This window comes from Bombina bombina, chromosome 4 (genome assembly GCF_027579735.1).
Source record: "Bombina bombina isolate aBomBom1 chromosome 4, aBomBom1.pri, whole genome shotgun sequence".
Classification (NCBI taxonomy): Eukaryota; Metazoa; Chordata; class Amphibia; order Anura; family Bombinatoridae; genus Bombina; species Bombina bombina.
The window spans coordinates 305643546-305662924 of record NC_069502.1 but is presented as its reverse complement, the minus strand read 5'-3'; positions in this window follow the sequence as shown (position 1 = coordinate 305662924).

The window sequence follows — 19379 nt, the reverse complement described above, 5'->3', positions numbered from 1 at the left end:
AGTGTTATTAAACACTGCCATAAAAAACATGGAGGAAACCCCAACTGTTACACGATAGTGCCGATAGAGGAGATTGAACCCTCCAACTTATACAGCAGATTCCTGAGGCTGAGGCAGAGAGAGACATACTGGATTCATAAACTGAAGACCATGCATCCTCTGGGTCTTAATCTAAATGTGGATCTAGCAGCATTTTAAGATCCATTTATCCATAATCCAAGGAGTGTGTCTCTCTCTGCCTCATCCTGCAGGTATTATTATCATATATCATATCATACTCTGTCTTCTACTCCAGATGTTTGTTCAGAATGCTTGGAACTGGTATCCTCAAATACACATATATATTCTGAATCACATATATATATACCAAATATATGGAGTCTTTTCCAAAGCCAATACGGCTCAGAAGAGTTAATATAAATATAAATATAAAAACATCACTACACATGATTTGGGTTAAGACCAAGGAATTTGAATTTCAATACTCAAGTTATAGAAATAGGAACTATCCCAATTATAATGGGATCTATCTACAACAGTAATAAAACAAAGGTGCATAAAAGATTCAGCTTTAGATTTCACAATCCTCGTACACACACTTTCTCACACTCATTAATAGGTGTTTATACAAACCTTGTTCTACCAATTTCTTCTATTTAATACAACGTTAGACCACACAGACATTTCACCCTTCACTCCAAAATTTTAGACATTTACAAGCACAATTACACTAATTAATTGTTGCATTATAATTTACAGTTTCTCAACACTACCCACTTCTAATTACCATTATCACCAGTAGCATCCTTATATTTAGAATTAATCAGTATTCCCCTTAGATAAATGCTACTTATAGATTCACCACATTAAGGGCACATACACTAATATCCATATAACATTAAGGGCACATACACTAATATCCCTATAACCATGATTCACATTAGCACTACATCTAGGATATATCCTCCTCGATATATCATCACGCAGAGGACACACATATGGTATAGGTATTATAGGAACTATATTATTACAAGGCTACTAATGCCACTATAAATTTATTTAAAAACAAAAAGGGCTCGAAACCGTAATTTGGGATTATATAGAATGTTTAGATTCAAATAATAGAATGTTATTATCCCTTAAACCAAATCACACAATATCCAAAATACTTAGAAATACATTGAGATTTATTGCATTTACAACGAATGTCACAATATTTAATCACCATCTTTATGTATTATGTTAACAAGCAGTAACTATACATGTATGATGCATGATATACGGCATCATGTATGTAAGTGTCATATCAATAACACAGCGAGGGTATTATGTACACAGATCATATACTTATATAAGGAAGGGTTAATCCCCTGAAACCTAGAATTTATAGGACATTTATTTGTACATATTATGTATAAAATTTAGATCATTGCGCACACGTCGTGCATCAGATATAAGTTGAGTCTTTATGTTTACCCGCAATATTTTGTTCGATGTTGTCACGAATATGTATATATTGATATCTGTAATAGTATGTTATCGATAGCTGAGATATAACTTTGTTAGTTATAAAGTTTTTGCAAGAGGTGTAGCACCTAATCAATCAATACACATGTTATGGTGGGTGTGCAACATTTAAACCATCTCCATTGGTGGGGGAGTTACGGTGGGTGTGTAATACACAAACTATCCCCATTGGTTAACTCAGCCTTTTTAAGACAGCAAGGTAGTTCACTAAATTTATAAGCCTGATGAAACGGCGAGCAGCCGAGAAACGCGTAGCGAAGTTTTAAGTGTTTTAATAAAAGTTTTTATATTGTTCTACCTTGCTTTGAACTGTTCTTTTCCACTGGACTTGTGAGAGCAATAGCCACATTTCTTTCGGAAGTCAGCCGAACGGCTTTATAAAGTTTCGGTCCGCTCGATATTGCACTGATTGTGCACACACGTTTGTGAGTATTCACATCTACCCTCTGATAGTAGTCCCATACTGGTCAGGGTTATCTGCACCAAAGGTGTTCTATGCTTTATTTTTCTTAGGGGCCAGATTGTCGCCGGGAGCATACCGGGGCCTGATTGTTGCCGGGAGCATACCGGGAGAGAAAGAGTCAGCCGAACGGCTCAGAAGTTTCGGCTTGTGGATTATTGCACTGGAAGTGCAAACATCTTTGTGAGTATTAGTATTTCTCTTTTTGGAAATCTCACTCTTTATTGGGTTTATCTGCACCAGAGCGCCTCTTCCCTCTTTTGTCATTCCCAGGACCAAGCTTTAATACTTAATAAAACTGTAGTATAATAATGTCCAGGGTCCAACCTATATGCTGCTGCTTGAGAATGAAGAGCTAAAGTTTAGACAGGTCTATTTGTAAACACCATCTGTGTGCACAGGGAATCTATAAGGCAAAAAAACAGCGCACCTCTGATTCAAGCAATATTTACTGAATAGCGAAATCACTTCCACATTCAAATCTAAGAATTACACTCACGCGTAAAAATAAAAAATGAAAATAAAAATCTCCCACCTTTTTCCAGCGGAACCGTCTCAGACCTGGGGCTGCTATGCTGGTATACCGCCTGGAGTTTCAGCATCTAATGATCTTTCACGCTGCAATTTCGGTTCAAATGCTCTCAGTCTGTCCGCAAATGTTCCTTCTGTGAAGTCAGGTGTAGTCAATTCTCAGATCACCTGCGGGTGATCATGTGCTTCAATGCGTTTCATTTTCCTACAAGCAAACTTTCTTAAGAAGTCTTTTGCTTAGAATACAAACTAAGAGCCCATGTATCTTTATATAGCTCCTGATCCGATGGCGCCATCTATTGGACAAATTAATTCATATAACTACGATTATTAGTGTACAATTTATTACTCTATTTAAAAAAAACATAATTTATGTAAGAACTTACCTGATAAATTAATTTCTTTCATGGTGGCAAGAGTCCATGAGCTAGTGACGTATGGGATATACATTCCTACCAGCAGGGGGGCAAAGTTTCCCAAACCTCAAATGCCTATAAATACACCTCCCACCTCACTCATACTTCAGTTTAACGTATAGCCAAGTTAGTGAGGTGTAAAAGGAGTAAAAGCATAAAAAAGAGGAACAGGATAAATAAAGTGCTTTATATAAAAAAAAACATAACCCCCAAAAATTGGGTGGGTCTCATGGACTCTTGCCACCATGAAATAAATTAATTTATCAGGTAAGTTCTTACATAAATTATGTTTTCTTTCATATAGGTGGCAAGAGTCCATGAGCTAGTGACGTATGGGATATACCCAAGATGTGGAAGTCAACGAGTCACTAGAAAGGGAGGGATAAAATGAAAACAGCTATTTTCGCAGAGAAATTAAATCCAAAAAAATAATTACGTTTTCTTAAAAATTAAAAAAAAATTAAATCATAGGCACTAGAATCAAACCGAGACACCTGCCTACCAAAAGCTGCTTCCGAAGAAGCAAAAACATCAAAATGGTAAAATTTAGTAAATGTATGCAAAGAAGACCAAGTGGCCGCTTTGCAGATTTGATCAACTGAAGCTTCATTCTTGAAAGTCCAAGATGTGGCAACTGATCTTGTAGAATGAGCTGATACTGCCCCGCCTCCAAATATCTTTGTGAATGAGAGGTTTCAACCAAGATGCCAAAAAAATGGCAGAGGCTTTCTGACCTTTTCTGGAACCAGAAATAAAAAACAGACTAGAAGTATTTCTGAAATCTTTAGTAGCCTCAACATAATATTTCAAAGCTCTTACCTCATCCAAAGAATGTCAAGACCTTTCGAGAGTATTCTTAGAATTAGGACACAAGGAAGGAACAATAATTTCCCTATTAATGTTGTTAGAATTCACAACTTTAGGCAAAAATGTAAACGAAGTCCACAAAACAGCTGTATCTTGATGGAAAATCAGATAAGGAGACTCGCAAGAGAAAGCAACAATTCAGAAACTCTTCAAGAAGAAGAGATAGCCAAGAGAAATAACACTTTCCAAGAAAGTAGTGTAATGTCCAAAAAATGCATAGGCTCAAAAGGAGGAGCCTGCAAAGTCTTTAATACCAAATTTACACTCCAAGGAGGAGAGAGAGAGTATTAATAACAGGTTTGATACAAGTTAAAGCCTGTACGAAACAGTGAACATCAGGAAGATTAGCAATCTTTCTGTGAAATAAAACAGAGCAGAGATTTGTCCTTTCAAAGTATTGGCAGACAAGCCTTTATCCAAACCATCCTGAAGAAACTGTAGAATGAAATATAGGTTTTCCAAACCTTGTCATATATTTTCTTTCTTTTTTTTTTTTTTTTTATAGAACCTTTTTTTATTTTCAACAAAAGGTGCTACAACAATGGTTTCAAACATTATCAGAATTCGATACACACAGGTAGTACACGCTGTCTGGAGGTAGGAAGACAGTCACATCAAGTAACATTATAAAAGATACAGTTCAAGAGTGTCTACCAAAGCTCAGCTAGAGGTTGACTTGTAGGGTATACAGCTGTGTGCCTAACTAAACAGAATTGTAGTCTATAAGTGGGTAAGAAATTATGGCGGCTTTCGCCAAGTTTTTAATTACGCTAGCAGTTCTATAGTAGTTGGGATATTTCGCATGAAAGTAGATAAGATCTAAGGTTTAGGACAACAACGGTCCACCACAAATGGGTAGTCGGCAATGTATCTATTTAAAGTTGTCCTTTAAAAATGAAGTAGACTGAAGTACTCTTACGGGGGAGGAAATAGACTCTTAATGTAAAGGAATCATAGATGTAAAGCGGGGGGGGGGAGAAGGGAAAGATTAAATAAGGGAAGCGGGAATTAACGGGGGAGAGGGGGAAGGGGGCACAGGACCAGCCCAAGGCTCCCTTTTAGGTAACAACCTAGTCTTCCGGTCAGGGCATCCATTTGCTATCCCTAGGACTATCCACTTCACACTGGGGGTCTCAGCATTACCTGGGGTTTACTTTGCAGCAAGTAAGTCTCCCAGGGCTCCAAAATGAGGCCGAAAGTGGCTGACTGGTGCCTTGCTCTATAAACATAGTCTTCCATGGACTTAATATAGTTTAGATATTCTACAACGCCCTGCCATCTCGGGGGGTGCACTTTTTCCAGTTCCTGGCAATTAACATTTTGACTGAGGTGAGTATATATATATAAGGAGAGATCTCTTATGTGGGGAAATTTTCTTTAGGCCAAGGTGCAAGAGAGCTAAACTAGGGTTAGAGACCTCCGGTAGGTCCATTTTGAGACAGACCACCCGAAGTTTATTCCAGAGTGGCTTAAGTCTGGGACAGGCCCACCACGTGTGAAGTGGGGTGACCACCTCACCACATTCCCTCCAACAGGATGGAGAATGGTCAGGGTAGAGGATCTGAAGTTTGGTCGTGACAAGATGCCACCTACTAAGAATTTTAAAATAGAGTTTGTATCGTAGTGCAGTGTAGAGTCGCCTTGGTCTTAGTAATAGCTTTTGTCCACTCTATGTCTGTGTATGTCATCTTCAGTTCTGTCTCCCATGAAAGCATGTGTCTCGTCTTTACAAGTGTAGGAGTTCCCGACAGGCATCTATAGTGCATTGTGAGGGGTTTATAAAGCTGGAGACCAGCTTTCCATCTGGACTCCCAGGTCGTGGCGGCTCGAACTGTATCTGCCAAGAAGCCCCATGTCTTCATCAAAGACCGGAGTCTTAGAAGTTCAAATTCAAGATGTTTTGCGGGACCTCATATTTAGCCACATTTCTGCATAGAAATCTCCCACTGTTGAAATCTCCATTTGCTTCCACACATTCAGTCTCATGTTAGGAAGCCTCTGGAGAAGAGGAATTATGGGATGGATAGGGGAAGGATGGGGGGCAATCTGTGCGCCATGTTGTAGTTTATACCAGAGCAACTTCCCCTAACTATGTGATTAGAGATAGTACAAATGGAAATAAGGTGTGGGGGGAACCACAGCAGGTCAGATAAATCCATGTATGCCGGAAGAGAAGCTTGCTCCAGTTCCCTCCATCTCGTAGGTGGGAGGTCTCGCCCCCATGCGGAGGCATGGGAAATCATTGCGGCTTCATAGTATGAGTTGACCCTTGGGAGGCTCAGTCCTCCCTGATCAAGGGGGGATTGTAGTATTGCCACGGCAACTCTGGGTTTCTTTTTGTTCCAGACGTAAGCATTGAAAAGAGCCTGGAAGTCTCTCAGCAACTTTGCTGGGACCGAAAGGGGGATACATCTCATGACATACGTCAACTTGGGTAGTAGCATCATCTTCAGGGCTGCAATTCTACCCATCCAAGACAGCTCTTCATATTTTTTTGAATCTCAAGTATCTATCAATCTCTTTCAGCAGGACCTGATAGTTATCCTGGAGGACAGTGTCCTTATAATGAGACCCCAAGGTGGCGAATCCCCCTGGTCGACCATTTAAAGGAATATTGTTTCCGCAAAGCCTGCTGTCCCAGATGGTCAACATATATCATATAAGCCTCTGTTTTGCTGACATTAATTTTGTAATTGGAAATTTCACCAAATGTGTTGATTAGGGCCATTAGGGGCTGGAGCGAAAGAGTTGGCTCAACAATAAATAGAGTGAGATCGTCGGCAAACAGTGCTACCTTTTGGAGTGAGTCATGCAGCAATAGGCCCTGGATCTGGGCATCCTTCCTAATCGCTTCAGCGAGCGGCTCCATCACCATCGCAAAGAGGAGCGGGGACAGGGGACACCCCTGTCTCGTTCCATTGCGTATATTGATCTTGGGGGAGCAGAAACCGAGTCCCTTGACTACCGCAGTAGGAAGGGTATACAGTGCCCCAGCTGCTTTACAGAAGGAGTGCGGGATCCCGAAGATTTTCATGGTTTCGAACATATATTCCCATCTCACCCTGTCTAACGCCTTTTAGGCAGGGGCAGTCCCATGTCATGTGCTTCCGAGAAAATATTCAATAGCCTACGGGTATTATCTGTACCTTGCCTGCCTTGTACGAATCCCACCTGGTCCAAGTGAACTATGGAGGGCAGGTGTCTCCCCAACCTGGTTGCAAGGATCTTTGCATAGATCTTAACATCGACATTAATAAGGGAGATAGGTATGTAACTCCCACATTCCATGTGATCCTTCCCCTCCTTGGGGATGGTCAAGATATTGGCCTCCAAGAATTCTTGGAGGAGATTGCCTTCCTTGGCCACTCCACTGTACAGCCGGAGAAGGAAGAGGGAAAGCAGGGGGGCCAGAGTTCGGTAAAATAATGCCGTAAAGTCATCCAGACCAGGAGCCTTATGAGGCTTCAGGGACAAGATAGCTGTTTTTATTTCTTCGAGAGTGAAGGGCTTCTCAAGATCTTCAACAGAATCTTTATTTAATGTTGGTAGTTGCAAATTAGCTAGGAACCGACCCACTTCCTCACGACCTGAGGTCTGTCCACAGGATCTGTGGCCTAGGTCATAGAGAGCAGCGTAATAGTCCGAGAACGCCTTGCCGATCTCCTTAGGAGAGCGGACTATTCTGCGATCTGACTTAATAGCCGGGATCCTGCTATTGATAGCCTATCAGCTTTATTTCCTTTGCTGCAATAGAGCTGCTTAAGCCTAAATAAATTAGCCTGGACTTTTAGGAGTTCCCGCTTATTGATTTCAGATCTAATGGCACCCACCTGGGTAGCAATATCAAAATCAGGAGTTTTTTTGTTAGCTATTTCAAGACGTCTAAGATCTGCATACAGTTTTGCTAGGGAAATCCTATGCTTCGCTTTCCATTGGGCCTTTTTCTTTAAGAAATGGCCCCTTAAGTATGCTTTGAGTGTGGCCCACACAATTTCAAGTCTCGTATCTTCTGTATCGTTAAGTTTCAGGAAGTCAAGGATTATTTCAGTTATACAAGAGTTTGTTGCGGCTGCAGGGCTACAAACCTACTAAGTCCTCAAGTAAAGATGGGGGACAGTACAAAGGTGAATAAAAGTAAAAAGGCTTTATTCAAAAAACACTTAAAAACAAAAAAGAGCCATAGCTCTAACAAACGCTTACACTGACAATAAAGGGGTAACAGTGCAGCACAGCAGACATGTTTCGTGTGTCCTAGCACACTTGTTCACTGCTATTATTTCAGTTAGTTGAGGGACCTCCAGCTCGGTGAGACACTGATCATGGAGCCTCCAAGATGGTCTACAGTCAGGGGGTTGTAAGAGTGAGAAGTGAGCGCTAACCAAGTCATGGTCAGACCACGGGCAAGGCCTAATTTTTGGGGTAGTAAATTTGTCAAGTGCCCAGGAGTCACATAACAGATAATCTCTCCGTGCATATGAGTTGTGTGGTTTCGAATGGTGTGTATAGTCTAGTTCAGTCAGGGCTAGACATCTCCAGACATCAAACAACCCAAATTGTAACATAAGTTTATGGAAAGCATGAGACAGAGTGGTTAGATTACGGTCAATCAGGTGAGCGTCCATTGTTTTTTTGTCTAGCACAGGATCTCAGACCAGATTCAGATCCCCTCCCAATAGGAGATGTCCTCTTTTGAGAACATCTAATTTATTTAAAAATTTTCGGAGGAAGGGGATTTGCACCCGTATTCGGGGTATAAATGGAGGCCAGCGTACAAAGAATCCCATTTAGGGTGCAGACCATAATGAGGTATCTACCCTCTGGGTCCCGCTCAACATGGTCGACCTTGTAGCAAACATCTCTGTGGATAAGTATGGCTACACCTCTCTTTTTTTTTGTAAAAGAGGCAGTTTCACACATCGGGTAGAGAGGCGAACTTCTGGGGAGTCTGGAGTCTCTCTCCCAATGAGTCTCTTGCAGGAATATTAAGTTTAGTCTGTGTGCAAGTAGGTAGTTATATAGGAGGCTCCATTTAGTAGGCGAGTTAAGCCCCTGGACATTCAAGGTGGCCACCGCAACAGGGGCCATGCCGGGGAGGAGTTACCGCTGTCAAGAGGGTTCGGTCTCCAAGAGGGGAGTCAGGGCGTGTGGGGAGAATGGACCAGGGAGATTTGGTTTAGGGGAGCAGGGAAAAGGGAGGGGAAGGGATGTAAGCAAGTACTATAGTCTACTGAGGATAAGTCTTTCTAGAACTGGCTAGCGTATGTCGATGTGTATAACAAACACTATCACAATGAGTGGTCTCTCAACAATAATTGAGAGAACACAACTATATAAGTGTGGGGGGGAGAGGCCGGCATTAAAAGCCTAGCCCCAGTCAGGTATTTTGAAAAATGCTATATTCTATCCCTCTAAATGGGGGCCATCAAACTCGTTGTCATGTAGATTTAAGTGATGAACTCTCTTCGACCTCTCTAGTTCTAAACTATAGTTAAGAGCATGAGGTAATTCTCCAGTAAAATCAAAAGATGGGTTTCCAACCTAGCTGCTCAACATTTCTCGACTCAGGGGGGAAAAGCTGAACATACCTGTCATTGCCTATGTCTTCTGGGGTACCTTCTAGGTCAATCTTAATCCATAATTTTTGGTTAAGGAGTGTGATTTGTTATGTATCGTGTGTATCTAATGGCGCTGGTTTCCCAACATGAGTAAATTATTAGGCAATCAATACCATAAACAGATAAACCAACATTATCAAACAGCATGAGTAATAGCAACAGTAACAATAACAATATCAATTGACAACCACCACCCCGGCCAATCTTTTCAGGGCGGTTTGATTATGTTACACCTCAGGATAGTTTCCTAATGGGAGCCCAGTTAGGTGTTTATTGATAATGATTAATTTTCCTTACTAACTCATCTAGTATAAGTAGAGCTACCTATATTGAAAGGGAAAAAGGGGGGTTTGCAATAAATCATAGTCTCATGAATTTTCTATTGGGAAGGGGCATGTAGCCATAAGGGAGTTTGGGCAAGTAAAATCTCTTGTGAGAGTTCCTAGGGATCTGGGCACAAGCTATTTCAATTACAGGTGTTATATGTATCTTTAGGCCTCCAAATGTCTGAAAAAGTTATATATGGCATCGGGGGGTGGTCATCCAAAGTCAATGCAAAAACAAGATGGAATGTGAACAGTCCCATCTCTTGTTTCCTAGACAAGAGCTTAAACTAGGTAATGACATGTGTCCATTTATACAGAATGTAAGAAAGTTTAGGAATGGGAGAGTGAAGAAAAAGGAGAGGACCTTGTGATATATTTTCTTTGAAACAGGCTTACGAGCCTGTATCATAGTGTTAATCAGAAACCTCTATGACTAAGGACTAAGCGTTCAATTTCCATGCCTTCAAATTTAGAGATTTGAGATCAGGATGGAATAACAGGCCTTGAGACAGAAGGTCTAGTCTTAGAGGAAGTGACCAATGTTGGCAACTGGACATTTGGACAAGGTCCACATACCAGAACCTGTGAGGACATGCTGGTGCTATCAGAAACACATAAGATTGTTCCATTATGATCTTTGAGATCACTCCCAGAGGTGAAAAAAATGTAAGCAGGTTGGTAAAACTATGGAACTGCTAGAGCATTCATCAATTCCGCCTGAAGATCCCTGGACTTGGAGAAGTATCTAGGAAGTTTCTTGTTTAGACGAGAGGCCATGAGATCTATGTCTGGAAGACACCACATCTGCACAATCTGATAGAACACATCTGGATGGAGAGACCACTCCCCGGATGTAGAATCTGACGGCTGAGATAATCCGTTTCCAAAATGTCTGCACCTGGTATATGAATCACAGTGATTAGACAAGAGTTGGATACAGCCCAAAAAAGTATTAGAGACATTTATTTTATTGCTAGGGGACTGCGAGTCCCCCATTGATGATTGACATATGCCACTGTTGTGACATTGTCTGTTTGAAACCGAATAAATGGTTCTTTCTTTAATATAGGCTAAGAGGTCCATTTATCAAGCTCCGAATGGAGATTGAGGGCACGTGTTTCTGGTGAGTCTTCAGACTCGCCAGAAACAGCAGTTATGAAGCAGCGGTCTAAAGACCGCTGCTCCATAACCCTGTCCGTCTGCTCTGATGAGGCGAACAGGAATTACCACAATTCAACCCGATCGAGTACGATCGGGTTGATTGACACCTCCCTGCTGGCGGCCCATTGGCCGCGAGACTGCAGGGGCAGCATTACACCAGCAGCTCTTGTGAGCTGCTGGTGCAATGCTGAATACAGAGAGCGTATTGCTCTCCGCATTCAGCGATGTCTGTCGGACCTAATCTGCACTGTCGAAACAGGTCCGACAGACATTTGATAATTCGGCCTCCAAGCCTGAAGAGCTCTGAAAATAGCAGGGAGTTCTAATATTGATTGGTAACCTCGCCTCTCAAGGATTCCAAACTCCTTGTGCTGTCAGAGATTCCCAGACTTGAGACTTGCATCTGTTGTGATCACAGTGTAGGTAGGACGAACAAAGAAGGCCCCTTGAACAATAAGGTGATGGTTTAACCACCAAGTCAGAGAGAGTTAAGTGTTGGGATTTAAGTATATCAGTTGTGATATCTGACTATAATCCCTGCACCATTGGTGCAACATGCAGAGCTGTAGAGGTCTCATATGAAAACAAGCAAAAAGGATTGCGTCCGATGCTGCAATCATGAGACCTAAAACTTCCATGCACATAGAAACTGAAGGGAATGATAAGAGACTGAAGGTTTAGAGTCATGGACACTGAATCTATCTGGAAACCTAAAAAGGTGACTGAGAAATCAAGAAACTCTTTGTTAAATTGATCCTCCAAACATGTCTTTGAAGAAATAACAGAAATTGATTTGTGCAAGATTCTCTAAATGAAAAGATTGAATTAGTACCAATATATCGTGCAAATAAGGAAACACCGCAATACCCTGCTCTCTGATTACAGATAGAAGGGCACCTAAAACGATTAAGAATATTCTTGGAGCTGTTGCAAGGCCAAATGGAAGAGCGACAAATTGGTAATGTTTGTTTAGAAAAGAGAATCTCAGAAACTGATAGTGATCTGGATTAATCGAATTGTGAATGTAAGCGTCCTGTAAGTCTGTCGTGGACATGAAGTGACCTTGCTGAACAAAAGGCAGAATAGTCCTTATAGTCACCATCTTAAAAATTGGGACACTTACATAACGATTTAAAGTTTTAGATCCAAAATTGGTCTGAAAGAATTTTCCTTCTTTCGTACAAAGACAAGATTTGAATAAAAAAAAACAATCCTTGTTCCTGCTGTGGAACCGGGATAATTACCCCTAAAAGTTCTAGATGTGAAACACATATCAGAAAGACTTGAGAAATTACTGGGTTTTTGTTACATGGGTAAGAAAGAATCTTCCCAAAGGAGGTCTTATTCTGAATCCTATTCGACACCCCTGAGAAATTATATTCTGAATCCACTGATTTTGGACAGAGTCTGTTCAAACTCTTTGAAATAGCTTTAGTCTGCCCCATACCAGAAGAACTATCTTGAAGGCCGCACATTCATGTAGGTTTAGGGGCAGGATTTGGTTCCTTTAAGGCTTGGATTTATTCCAATTCGGAGACGGTCTCCAATTAGAGCCAGAGGCCTTAGGGGAAGGAGAGGTTTTCTGTTCTCTATTTTGATGAAAGGAACGAAAACGATTGGGAGCTTTAAATGTACCCTTAGATTTCTTGTCTTGGGGCAGAAAAACTCCCTTACCCCCAGTAAAAGTGGAGATAATAGAATCCAATTGTGAACCAAAAAGATTTTTACCTTGAAAAGAGAGAGATATTAATCTAGTTTTATAAACCATGCCAGCAATCACATTAGATATACCGCCAGGAATAGGAAATACTTCAGGAGTAATAACAGTAGTCTTAAAGGGACACTGAACCCACTTTTTTTCTTTCATGATTCAGATAGAGCATGCAATTTAAAGCAACTTTCTAATGTACTCCTATTATCAATTTGTCTTCGTTTTCTTGCTATCTTTATTTGAAAAAGACTCTGGACAGCACTTTTTTATTGGTGGATGAATTTATCCACCAATCAGCAAGAACAACCCAGGTTGTTCACCAAAAATGGTCCGGCATCTAAACTTACATTCTTGCATTTCAAATAAAGATACCAAGAGAATGAAGAAAATTTGATAATAGGAGTAAATTAGAAAGTTGCTTAAAATGTCATGCTCTATATGAATCACGAAAGAAACCATTTAGGTTCAGTGGCCCTTTAAATACAGAATTTAGACAATTACTAGCTTTATAATCAGGAGATAATGGCCCCAAGCTATCAAAGTCTGGTGGACCTGATTCAACAGTGTGGATCAGGTCAGCCAGACTTCGCTGATTACTCACAAGAGCTGCTGGTGCAACGCCGCCCCCTGCAGACTCGCGGCCAATGGGCCACCAGCAGGGGGTGTCAATCAACCCGATCATACTCGATCGGGTTGATTTCCGGCGATGTATGTCCGCCTGCTCAGAGCAGGCGGGCAGGTTATGGAGCAGCGGTCTTTGTGACCGATGCTTCATAACTGCTGTTTCTGGCAAGCCTGCAGGCTCGCCAGAAACACGGGGCATCAAGCTCCATTCGGAGCTTGATACATATGCCCCTTAGACTCCTCAATACCAAAAGTAAACAAAACTTCCTTTAAGAGAGAACGCATATATTCTAACTTAAAGGGACAGTCTACACCAGAATTTTTATTGTTTAAAAAGATAGATAATCCCTTTATTACCCATTCCCTAGTTTTGCACAACCAACACAGTTATATAAATACACTTTTTACCTCTGTGATTATCTGTTATCTAACCCTTTGCAACTGCCCACTTATTTCTGTGCTTTTGACAGACATCCATTTTAGCCAATCACAACTGGCTCACCTGAACTCCACGTGCGTGAGCACAGTGTTATCTATATGACACAAATGATCTAACACCCTCTAGTGTTGAAAAACTGTCAAAATGCCCTGAGAGAAGAGGCGGCCTTCAAGGGCTTAGAAATTAGCATATGAACCACCTAGGTTTAGCTTTCAACTAAGAATACCAAGAGAACAAAGCAAAATTGGTGATAAAAGTAAATTGGAAAATTGTTTAAAATTACATTCTCTATCTGAATCATGAAAGTTTATTTTGGACTAGACTGTCCCTTTAAATAAAAAAGAAGATTTGTCTATATCAGTCTCTGATGTGGCATCCTCTGAATCAGAGGAGACCCCATCAGTAGAGGATACATCAGTATGCTGAAGGTCAGAACTTAATTCACTACGTTTTGGAAAATGTTGCAAATTTTTTTTTATATTTATTTAAAGGCAAAATAGCAGTCATTGCCTTCTCTATAGCTGCAGCAATAAAATCTTACATTTCTGCAGTAATGCTATGTACTGTACATTAGACTAAAATTGAATAACAGTGGGTGTATTTGTACTCAAAGATATATTTAACAATTTGTCAAAACAAGAGCCACATAATTTAGCTGAATAATTTACATCAGCTTTATTACAACAAACATACTTAGCTTTGGTAAATATGTGTTCAGCAGCTTAAATCCTATGGTAACATCAGAGGCAGGTTCAGTATGAGACATAATTGCAAAAAAAATTTATTTGAAAAAAAATAAATTAGTTCTGCAAATTTATATCCATGCTCCTATATATGATATCTATAACAGGCTTGAGAGAATGGGAAACAGAGTGAAAACTTATAAAAAAAAACATAATTTATGTAAGAATTTACCTGATAAATTCATTTCTTTCATATTGGCAAGAGTCCATGAGCTAGTGACGTATGGGATATACATTCCTACCAGGAGGGGCAAAGTTTCCCAAACCTCAAAATGCCTATAAATAACCCCCAACCACACCCACAATTCAGTTTAACGAATAGCCAAGAAGTGAGGTGATAAGAAAGGAGCGAAAGCATCAACAAGGAATTGGAATAATTGTGCTTTATACAAAAAAATCATAACCACCATAAAAAGGGTGGATCTCATGGACTCTTGCCAATATGAAAGAAATTAATTTATCAGGTAAATTCTTACATAAATTATGTTTTCTTTCATGTAATTGGCAAGAGTCCATGAGCTAGTGACGTATGGGATAGCAAATACCCAAGATGTGGAACTCCACACAAGAGTCACTAGAGAGGGAGGGATAAAAATAAAGACAGCCAATTCCGCTGAAAAATTAATCCACAACCCAAATCAAAAGTTTTAATCTTATAATGAAAACAACTGAAATTATAAGCAGAAGAATCAAACTGAAACAGCTGCCTGAAGTACTTTTCTACCAAAAACTGCTTCTGAAGAAGAAAAAACATCAAAATGGTAGACTTTAGTAAAAGTATGCAAAGAAGACCAAGTTGCTGCTTTGCAAATCTGATCAACAGAAGCTTAATTCCTAAAAGCCCAGGAAGTAGAAACTGACCTAGTAGAATGAGCTGTAATCCTATGAGTCGGGAATTTACCCGACTCCAAATAAGCATGATGAATCAAAAGCTTTAACCAAGATGACAAAGAAATGGCAGAAGCCTTCTGACCTTTCTTAGAACCAGAAAAGATAACAAATAGACTAGAAGTCTTTCTGAAATCTTTAGTAGCTTCAACATAATATTTCAAAGCTCTTACCACATCCAAAGAATGTAAAGATCTCTCCAGAGAATTCTTAGGATTAGGACACAAAGAAGGGACAACAATTTCCCTACTAATGTTGTTGGAATTCACAACCTTAGGTAAAAATTTAAATGAAGTCCGCAAGACCGCCTTATCCTGATGAAAAGGAGACTCACAAAAAAAGAGCAGATAATTCAGAAACTCTTCTAGCAGAAGAGATGGCCAAAGGGAACAATACTTTCCAAGAAAGTAATTTAATGTCCAGAGAATGCATAGGCTCAAACGGAGGAGCCTGTAAAGCTTTCAAAACCAAATTAAGACTCCAAGGAGGAGAGATTGATTTAATGACAGGCTTAATACGAACAAAAGCCTGTACAAAACAATGAATATCAGGAAGATTAGCAATTTTTCTGTGAAACAGAACAGAAAGAGCAGAGATTTGTCCTTTCAAGGAACTTGCAGACAAAACCTTATCTAAACCATCCTGAAGAAACTGTAAAATTCTAGGAATTCTAAAAGAATGCCAAGAGAATTTATGAGAAGAACACCAAGAAATGTAAGTCTTCCAAACTCGATAATAAATCTTTCTAGACACAGATTTACAAGCCTGCAACATAGTATTAATCACTGAGTCAGAGAAACCTCTATGACTAAGCACTAAGTGTTCAATCTCCATACCTTCAAATTTAATGATTTGAGATCCTGATGGAACAAAGGACCTTGAGACAGGAGGTCTGGCCTTAACGGAAGTGGCCAAGGTTGGCAACTGGACATCCAAACAAGATCCGCATACCAAAACCTGTGTGGCCATGTTGGAGCCACCAGAAGTACAAACGAACGCTCTATTATGATTTTGGAAATCACTCTTGGAAGAAGAACTAGAGGCGGAAAGATATAAGCAGGTTGATAACTCCAAGGAAGTGTCAACGCATCCACTGCTTCTGCCTGAGGATCCCTGGACCTGGACAGATACCTGGGAAGTTTCTTGTTTAAATGAGAAGCCATCAGATCTATTTATGGAAGCCCCCATATCTGAACAATCTGAAAAAACACATCTGGGTGAAGAGACCACTCTCCCGGATGTAAAGTCTGGCGACTGAGATAATCCGCTTCCTAATTGTCTATACCTGGGATATGGACCGCAGAAATTAGACAGGAGCTGGATTCCGCCCAAGCAAGTATCCGAGATACTTCTTTCATAGCTTGAGGACTGTGAGTCCCACCTTGATGATTGACATATGCCACGGTTGTGACATTGTCTGTCTGAAAACAAATAAACGGTTCTCTCTTCAGAAGAGGCCAAAACTGAAGAGCTCTGAGAATCGCACGGAGTTCCAAAATATTGATTGGTAATCTCGCCTCTTGAGATTTCCAAACCCCCTGTGCTGTCAGAGATCCCCAGACAGCTCCCCAACCTGAAAGACTCGCATCTGTTGTGATCACAGTCCAGGTTGAACGAACAAAAGAGGCCCCCTGAACTAAACGATGGTGATCTAACCACCAAGTCAGAGATAGTCGAACATTGGGATTTAAGGATATTAATTCTAAAATCCTTGTATAATCCCTGCACCATTGATTCAGCATACAAAGCTGAAGAGCTCTCATGTGAAAACGAGCAAAAGGGATCGCGTCCGATGCTGCAGTCATGAGACCTAAAACCTCCATGCACATAGCTACTGAAGGGAATGATTGAAACTGAAGGTTCCGACAAGCTGCAACCAATTTCAGATGTCTCTTGTCTGTTAGAGACAATGTCATGGATACTGAATCTATTTGGAAACCTAAAAAGGTTACCCTTGTCTGCGCAAATTTTTGGTAAATTGATCCTCCAAACATGTTTTGGAAGAAACAACACTAGTTGATTCGTGTGAGATTCTGCAGAACTTAAAGACTGAGCAAGTACCAAGATATCGTCCAAATAAGGAAACACAGCAATACCCCGTTCTCTTATTACAGAGAGTAGGGCACCGAGAACCTTTGAAAAGATCCTTGGAGCTGTCGCTAGGCCAAAAGGAAGAGCAACAAATTGGTAATGCTTGTCTAGAAAAGAGAATCTCAGGAACTGATGGTGATCTGGATGAATCGGAATATGAAGATATGCATCCTGTAAGTTTATTGTGGACATCTAATGCCCTTGCTGAACAAAAGGCAGAATAGTCCTTAAAGTCACCATTTTGAATGTTGGAATTCTCACGTAACGGTTCAAAATTTTTAGATCCAGAACTGGTCTGAAAGAATTCTCCTTCTTTGGGACAATGAACAGATTTGAATAAAACCCCAGACCCCGTTCCTGAACAGGAACTGGCACAACTACCCCAGATACCTCCAGGTCTGAAACACACTTCAGGAAAGCCTGAGCCTTTTCTGGGTTCACTAGAATTCGTGAGAGAAAGAAACTTCTCACCGGCGGTCTTACTTTGAAACCTATTCTGTACCCTTGAGAAACAATGTTCTGAATCCAATGATTTTGGATTGAATTGATCCAAACATCCTTGAAGAATTTTAGTCTGCCCCCTACCAGCTGAGCTGGAATGAGGGCCGCACCTTCATGCGGACTTGGGGGCTGATTTAGACCTTTTAAATGGCTTGGATTTATTCCAGACTGAAGAAGGCTTCCAATTGGAAACCGTTCCCTTAGGGGAAGGATCAGGTTTCTGTTCCTTATTTTGTCGAAAGGAAGAAAACGGTTAGTAGCCTTAAATTTACCCTTAGACTTTTTATCCTGAGGCGAAAAAGCTCCATTCCCCCCAGTGACAGTTGAAATAATTGAATCCAACTGAGAACCAAATAATTTATTACCTTGGAAAGAGAGAGATAGCAACGTTGATTTAGAAGTCATATCAGCATTCCAAGATTTAAGCCATAAAGCTCTTCTAGCTAATATAGCTAAAGACATATATCTGACATAAATTCTGATGATATCAAAAATGGCATCACAAATGAAATTATTAGCATGTTGAATTAACTTAACAATGCTATACACATTATGATCTGATACTTGTTGCGCTAGGGTCTCCAACCAAAAAGTTGAAGCAGCTGCAACATCAGCCAAAGAAATAGCAGGCCTATCTGCCGTAGGAATAGTAGTACGTTTAGCAAGAGTAGAGATGGTCCCATCAACTTTGGGGATCTTTTCCCAAAACTCCAATCTATCAGACGGCAAAGGGTACAGTTTCTTAAACCTTGAAGAAGGAGTAAAAGAGGTACCAAAAACGTCTGCAACAAACACGAGCGTCATAGATGACGCAACTATGTGAAAATTCTCTGCGCCAACTAAGACGCAGGAAATGACGAACATACGTCAACAGACGTAATTCTCACGGCAAGAATGACGCAATAAATTATAGCATTTTGGACACCCGTGAGCCTAATAGCCTGCAAATTAGAAAAAAGTCAATTTGAAAAATTTCAGGTAAGATTTTTTTTTTTTTTTTATGTGCATTTCCCAAAATGAAACTGACAGTCTACAAAAAGGAAATATACTGATAAACCTGAATCATGGCAAATATAAGTACAAACATTATATTTAGAACTTTACATTTAAAGTGCCAAACCATAGCTGAGAGTGTCTTAATAAAGGAAAACATACTTACCAAAAGACACTCATCTACATAAAGTAGATAGCCAAACCAGTACTAAAACGAGAATCAGCAGAGGTAATGGTATATAAGAGTATATCGTCGATCTGAAAAGGGAGGTAGGAGATGAATCTCTAGGACCGATAACAGAGAACCTATGAAATAGATCCTCGTTAGGATGACCATTTCATTCAATAGGTAATACTCCCTTCACATCCCTCTGTCATTCACTGCACTCTGAGAGGAACCGGGCTTCAGCATGCTGAAAAGAGCATATCAACGTAGAAATCTAGCACAAACTTACTTCACCACCTCCATAGGAGGCAAAGTTTGTA